The following is an 8,519-nucleotide window of genomic DNA, read 5'->3' as shown; positions in this document are numbered from 1 at the left end:
AGAGTCGTTCCCACGACTTCTCCCTTCATCTCTAGTGTTTCTCTCCCTAAAATCGTGTGAAAAAGCTTGGAAAATGGTTGGATAACCCCCCTCTTCTTTTCGTAACCGCCTATATTTGTTCCAGACTTCTGGTATCTCGCTCGAGCTAGAGATTCTCGCTCGAGCGAGAGAGTAAATTTCAGCATTACAAAATCTTCTCGCTTGAGCGACAGATCTCTCGCTTGAGCGAGAGAAGTTGCATTTCCACGCCTGAACACCTCGCCCGGGCGAGATTCCCTCGCTTAGGCGAGGGAGAAACAATAAGCATGAGGTTTTTTGTCTTGAAATAGCGCCCGAGCGAGGCTCCCTCGCTTGGGCGAGAGGTATCAGTGTTTTCTGGTGATTTTCCTCTAAATTATGGCTTGAGCGACCATTACCTCACTTGGGCAAGGCTAGTGCTGTCAAAAACATATTCTTCTCTCTTTTTCCTCCTTTTTTCATCATTTCTTACCTACAAACGATAACAATTACTTAAATTCATAAACAATACAAGATTGCTAGATTATTGGGAATTATATGCAATTATATTATAAATCCACACAAAGTGCTCCAAAATCATAGACATTTCATTAACATTTTGGCACTTAACAGATACTTAAGAGGAACTCTAGATTTTGGAATTGTTTTCCCTCACCAAGATGAGGAGATTAGCTCACAACTTGTGGCCTACTCTGACTCAGATTGGTGTAGTGATGGACAGAAAAAGCACCATGGGATATGTTTTTATGATAGTTGGAGCTCCAATTTCATGGTGTTTGAAGAAGCAGAAGGTAGTGGCTCTCTCAACCTGTGAAGTTGAATACATAGAAGCTTGTCACACTGCTTGCCACACTCTTTGGATTTGTTCTTTGTTACAAGAACTGGGCATAGAGAGTGAAGAATTATGTTTGGAATTGTTTTCCCTCACCAAGATGAGGAGATTAGCTCACAACTTGTGACCTACTCTGACTCAGATTGGTGTGGTGATGGACTGAAAAAGCACCATGGGATATGTTTTTATGATAGCTGGAGCTCCAATTTCATGGTGTTTGAAGAAGTAGAAGGTAGTGGCTCTCTCAACATGTGAAGCTGAATACATAGCAGCTTGTCACACTGCTTGCCACACTCTTTGGATTTGTTCTCTGTTACAAGAATTGGGCATAGAGAGTGAAAAATTATGTTTCTCATGGTAGGAGCAAACACATTGAAACTAAATATCACTTCTTAAGACATCAAGTAGCAGAAGGGAGAATCAAGTTGTTTCATTGCAAAACCAAAGCTCAATTGGCAAACATTATGACAAAGCCATTGAAAATGGATAGATTTAGATAATTGAGGAAGAAGATTAAAATACAAAGCTTAAAAGATTGATTTATGTTAGTGTTATTGAAGTTGTTGAGTGATGTTACTGAATTTGAATTATCGGGGTGTTAGAAATATAATTTAAAATTCAGTTTTTTTAGTTAAGTGATTAGTAGCTTACTATAAATAGGCTTGTTATATATAGATGTTAACCAACACACATTTTATTCTCAATACATAGAAGAAATTCATTGCCCATTTCCTCTCTTTTCTCTCTTCCTCTCTCAATCTTTATGCATTCTTTTCTCTTTGTTCTAACAATCCTGACAATATGGTATTATTCTAGGATGCATGGCAACTAAACCTTAACTTCTACTTTGTCTTATCAATCATTTTCATTATTCCTACTTTTTATGTTTCAGTAATGCCCATTATATATTTAGGTGGAAGTGGCTTGGTGCAATGAAACTAGTTTCCCTAAAAGCCCATTAACCTATTAATCTTATACTTTGTTGGGGTCAAACTTAGGCACTGGTCTCCATCAGAATGATTACCTTAACAATTAATCTTATACTTCGTATTATATATACAATTTTATTTTTCAAATTTCAATCAAATTTCATTAATTATGACATGCAATCCAGCTTATTTAAGGTGCTAGTGTCAAATTTAGCTCATGGATCCTGAAACAGGAGTAAATTATATACTTTTATTTGTTTTTTTCAAAATCATATACTTTCTCTTTGTTAACTAATCAGTTTTCTTCTTATTGGACATGTGGAATTTACTGTAATGAATAGATGCTCCATGAAGTATGTGAATGAATGAGCCTACCCATATATATATATATACCATGATTTAAATTTATATAATGTTTGGTACATGTCATAAGAAAGCACATAAGATGTGATAAAATGAGAATATAGATAAGTTTGTGTCTCTTCTTTGGATATACGGTGACAAAATGTAAGGCTAATGCAGAGTCATAATTATGAAATATTGAAATCACATAAAGTCACTATCTTTTGTGAATAATTTATTTGGTTGATAAACAGCGAATGAAAAACAACTTGATTTATACTCTCATATACGCTTGGGATAATTATAATGCCATCAATTTGGAAACTCATCATAAATAGACTTTCCATAAAGGTAGAGTTATTTTAAATACATGGGTCTATTTTTGGTTTGAAGTATCTACTCCCAGTTCCTCAACAATTATTCATTCCTTAAATTTACATGATAATATTGATAGACCTTCTAAAGGGTCTAATTTTTAGAAGATGTTGTGGTTTGTAGTGGTGTCATCTTGATGGGTGATGAGATGTGCATATTTTGAGCTTGATTTAAACAAGGTCTTGGACATGGTTCCTTTTATTAATAGGTCCAACTTTTTTATCGTTTTCGAATTGGTATAATAATCCTTTGTATTATATAACTATATATTAAAAAAGATCTCCATTTAATCTTTTCTTATATTAGGTTAGCACACTTTGTGTTTTTTTAAATACATTTTGCTTGCCAAAAAAAAGTTATTCATGTGATTATGACATTACCAGGAAATCATAATATAAATTAGCCCGACTATATTCACCAAAAGAAAATATAGCCCATAATCTAAACCTCTAGTTGCTTTTTAAAGATGCACATTCTATGTGCAATAACACAGGATTTTGATCCACTAGCTTTATATTTTTTGATATTATATCCTCTTATATAATAAATTTCTTCTAACCATAAAAAGTAACATATATCTTTTGTATCTCTATGAAATTAACATATGTTATATAAACTATTAAGTTATATATATCAAATTTTATGACTAGTAGAAAATTTAATTAATTTTTTAGGAAGATATAACATGTTCTTAATTTTTTAATTAACCAAGCATGGTTTGGTCTTGTAAAAAGAACCAAAAAAATCATTCTTCATATATTTTTATTGAATTCTTTTACCACATATTGTTCATGAGAATCTATTATCTTTCACTTTCACCAACCACTCAGGACAATCACAACAGAAAAGATATAATGAGGAAACTTAATTTTTATTCATCCGAATTATAAATATTGATATGTTAAATAACCTAATATTTAACAGTATTTATATAAAATAAAATTCTACTTAAATGAGGAAACAAATTGTAAAATATATTTCTAAAATATTCTAAGCTAATTTAATATATAATTATGATAATGTAAGAAATCCTTTTATGTTTTATTTGAAAGTGTGATGTTAGGAGTTGAACGAATGAGATAGAAACGTCTTGGAGGATTTTTCAAACCCTCTAAAATTCTTCATGTGTCTATTTTTATAGTTCCCCTAAGTTGAGGTTTTTCTGGAGATAAAATATAAAAATACCTAAATATTTGTAGTAAAATTATATATTATTGTCGATTTATCATTGTTAATTATATTTTTAAAGAAAAAATAAAAAATATTTTAACAATATCATTAGTTTATCATTCTCATCTAAATTTTATACTCTCAAACCAGGGTGATGATCTTCCTTTCCATTTATTTTCCCTTCCTAGTTCTTTGATAATTTTTCTTCTATTTTTCTTATAACTTCCAAACATAGTTTTAATATTTTTTTTTAATTTTCAAATACTTTATATAGCATTCCATTATTTTTTTTAGAGAGAAAAAATAAATGTATTGACAATAAAAGTTTTGTACATTATTATTGTATTATACACTACTCATATTTAATTATTATTAACTCAAATATAAATAAATAGTAGATAATACATTAACAATATAAATATCACACTCTCATCTTTTTATTGGTTTTCTTAGGCATATATGAAAGTTTTATCTTCTTCATCCTCTTTGTCATTTAGAAGTTGTTTTCTTAATCAAGGTGTGATTTGATTGGATTAGTGACTTAGGCACCAAATTTGGTGCTTGATTGATTAAAATACTCTATCCAATGAGATAAGGTGGGCCTGCAATTTCATATATAGCCACTTATTGCTCTTCACATTGTCATTGACCTAATTTTCTCCAATCATATTCATAGCATCTTACTAATTCTAACCATTTTAATATATAATTATCTTATTTTGGAATATGTGTCTACCAATAATGCAAAGTTCACCAAAATCAAGCTTCAATATTTTTAGGCATATTCTTTTTCTCTATGAAGGCTTTTTATATCAAGCTACAATATTTTTAAAGTAATTAAACACCTAATGCTTTTTATATCTTTCTCTCTTTTCGACACACATGTCCTTAAAGAGAGGCCATTTTATAATGGGATACTTATACCAACTAGTTGGGACATTAACAATTGCATAATTCATATTAAATACATGGACCGTACATTGATAGTTGTGATATATCTCTTACAAGTTGCTTTTAAGTATCATGCTTCAATTAGGGTTTAGATCAAGTTGAGCTTTTAACAAATGTTATATTTTATTTTTGGAGTATCATCTACTTTGAGCTAGAGATTAATATCTAATAGTACAATGGAACATTTAAATGAGGACCTTAGGAACCTTTAAGTAACCCACTCCTTTTCACCTATATAAATACATTAATTTAATAAATTCTATTTGAAGGGATATCATATTTTCGTCCTAACTGCTCAGTTTAAAGATAAGGAAATATATATGTTTTCATATTGTTGAGCAAGGGCTATTCTCAGAAATTAAAACTTAAATTTGGGATTATATAAATATGTGAATCCAACATGATTAATTGTACAAATAAGTTCATAAAAAATAAACACACTTCAAGTTCATAAAAAATAAACAGACTTTAAGTTCATAAAAAATAACTCAATGGTGATGGTAATTGTACAAGAGGAACTAATATTATGGGTGAGGTGATTATTTGAAATCATGAGAGTCATTGATTTTCTGGTTTTCCTGCCAACTTTGGGGTAGGTTCTCCCATCTCTACTGAGCTCTTGGCTATGGAGCAAGGCTTGAATCTAGCTTGGAGCTTGGGCTTCAAAGATATTATTCTTGAGAGTGATTGTCTTGAAGCAGCGCAAATTGTTCCTGATGGTCTCCGTATTTGCTTGAAAAATATTTTGTTTCATGTTTCAAATGTTTGTGCTTGGTTAACTCGCAATTGGACGATTGAAGTAAAATTTGTTGCCAAAGAGACGAACAAAGTAGCAGATTTTATGGCTAAACTTGGCTCGCACTCGCCTACTATTATGAAGAACTGGTTGTCACCTCCGCATGATTGTCAACCTTAAATGGATCTATTAGGGATCACCTATCCCACTTTTTCATGTCTCATTGTGTCTTAATCCAATTGGAAATTGTCATTTATTTAAAAAGAAAAACCACAAAAATATAAAGTAACTTTTTATATTATATGGTGAGATTTAATTGGTTTGGTACATGATTACATAATTTTTTAGGGACAGAGGATCCTCTTTCACATGGATCTTGATCTCTCTCCTTCATTTTAGTTTTTGATTTTCTTTCCTGTACCCAAAAAAAAATGGATTTGTTATTTTGACATGCACTCTATCCTTTTATGGAGTTATTAACAAGTGACAATATATTGTTCGCAACTAAAATAAAAGATATCTAATATCATAGGAATTTGAAATTTTAAATGAGTGGCCAATGTGAGCAACTTAAGTAGGGATACAATGGTTTAGTATACTTGGATTTAAGATGAAAATTAGGAATTCAACCAAGCAAAACTAAATGATTTACTTTAGTTTGATTTCTAATTATTCATGGCACAAAAAATTAAACAAACCAATTATTTTTTTTGGGTTCAATTTGGTTCTTCAATTAATTTACTTTCATTAAAGAATAAGATAGAAATCTAAAAACTACGATACACGGTATATAGTTTATTAATTACTACATGCCCATCACTATATATTTCACACCATAATTCTCGAGTGAGACTCTCCTTAAGTAATGGAGAGACAAATGATTTTTTCCTTTATATTTTAAGGATAGAAGTGTAACATCATTACACCTAAAAGGGATATAAGTGTTAATATATGTTACTTTTTGTTCACTTTTATATACCACTTGCCTCACATTAAACTTAGTACTTACAGAAAGTGAGGGTTGTAATGGTTCAGAATTGAAATCGTGAGATAGTGAGAGTATGAGGCGAAGAAAAACATAGAAACACAAATAAGCTTACTTTGGTAGGAAATTGGAGATTGAGGTATGGTTATTTTGAGTATATGATTTGGTTTGGCTTTTGCCGTTTATGAAATTGTGAACCAACTAAATGCAATCAATTTCACATAGAAATTTGAATTAAACTAAACCGTAAAATTGAATTAAACCACAAGTAATTATAATTTGTTTTAGTCGAATATTATCATTTTTGTATATCGATGTGAAACCACTTACAAAAAATTTAAATATCACTAAATTCGTGGATTAACTAGTAGAGAGTTATTCTAACTTATGTCTTAAAAATAATGATCCATTAAAACTTGATAAGAAGTTCAGTCGAATATAGTTGGTTCCATATAGAAACAAAATGTATACAATATTGTTGGGTATTCTAAATGTGAATGAAGAAGTCTTACATTGCGCAAAAATTGATGAGTTAAAGAACATATAAGTGGATGGACTCATAGACCCGTCTTAAGGTTTTGAGTCAAGATGTGGTGTCAAGCTCACTTATATGCTTCTTTCACTTAGTCCATGGAGGAATATTGTAACCCATGTGAAGATCTCCTAACAAGTGGTATCAGAGCCGATGGTTCGATGGCTCAACGGAGTATTGAAGCGACAAGTGGTCGGTAGATCCATGATGGATCCTTGTGTCGAAAGTCTTCCCGACGAGAGGTCAATGCGACGTGTTCTGTTGATGAAAGGGTAAGCAAACAGCGGTGCAAGTAGATAGAGAGCTGAACTCTGATGTATCCAATACTCGAAGGGGAACTCACACTTGAGGGGGAGATGTTGGGTATTCCAAGCGTGAATGAAGAAGTCTCACATTGGGCAAAAATGGATGAGTTAAAGAGCATATAACTGAATTGACTCATAGACCTAATGTCTTAAGGTTTTTGGTCTAAGATGTGGTGTCAAGTCCACTTATATGCTTCTTTCACTTAGTTCATGTAGGAATATTGTAACTCATGAATGAAGATCTCCAACATAAACGAGTATCTTCAAAGTTCATGGGGAGTGAAGGGCTCTAAAATATATATCGACCTAACATAAACTTCCTAATATGACCTAAGGAATGTATAAAAATCATTTTAGAATCAAAATTTCTACCCATCATTAACATGAATTATTAATTACAACTGATATATCCTATGTACAACTAAGTCATACAGGAACTTTACTTTTATTTAGTATTGAACTAATCTCATTGTAGGTTAGGTAAACTACTATATGTTTAGTATTGAATTCATCTCATGTGGATATAGTTTAGCATATCCACTGCAAATTTAATCCGTAACTTTTCCATTTAGCGCCTAATGCCTGCCCCATAATAATTATATAATAATATTTAGAATATTTCTATATATTGTTGGTCATTATCTATGTTCATTTTTAATTATCGTTGACCGTCCAAAAAATTAATACAAATTAGTGATATATGATATATTGACTATATAAATCTTGCATTAATACTAAATAGACATTGTTCCTTCCTGATTAAACCAGATGGATGCTCACCCAAAATATCCTCTCCCCTCCCACTGTCGATCAAGATCTGAGCATGAGCTACCTGGGGAAGATGTCATCTTATTACTTCAAATATCATTATTGTACCTCTAACTTGCTATTAATTTGCCCCTGCCAAACCCTGTCACGCTGCCTGCAAATTCAACTTGCCCCTCCAACATATTGACAGGAGCAAGCCTATGAGTGGCTAGAACCGGCCTACCATACACTCAATGTACACCTACCCAACCCCTACCGTGCCTACTACATCACAGCCAACCAATGTTCACGCACCATGTCATTCATCCCAAACATTATAAATAGGAGGTTCCAAATACAAGAGATATCATTAATATCTTATTCTCTTCTTTATTTCTTGTATTCGTTACTTTTTACTCTCATCTATCTCACATTTACTCCCAATTATTCTCATTAAGTATCATACTGACTTGATCGTCGGAAAATATTTTCAAATACCTCCCCTAATAGATCCAAGCGTCGTTCCAACCAGTTTCCTAATTCCGATCATATGCAATCAATACTAAAGAAAATATATTACAATCTCTTTATCATTAT

This window comes from Lupinus angustifolius, chromosome LG03 (genome assembly GCF_001865875.1).
Source record: "Lupinus angustifolius cultivar Tanjil chromosome LG03, LupAngTanjil_v1.0, whole genome shotgun sequence".
In the NCBI taxonomy this organism is placed as follows: domain Eukaryota; kingdom Viridiplantae; phylum Streptophyta; class Magnoliopsida; order Fabales; family Fabaceae; genus Lupinus; species Lupinus angustifolius.
This window is presented reverse-complemented; position numbering follows the sequence as displayed.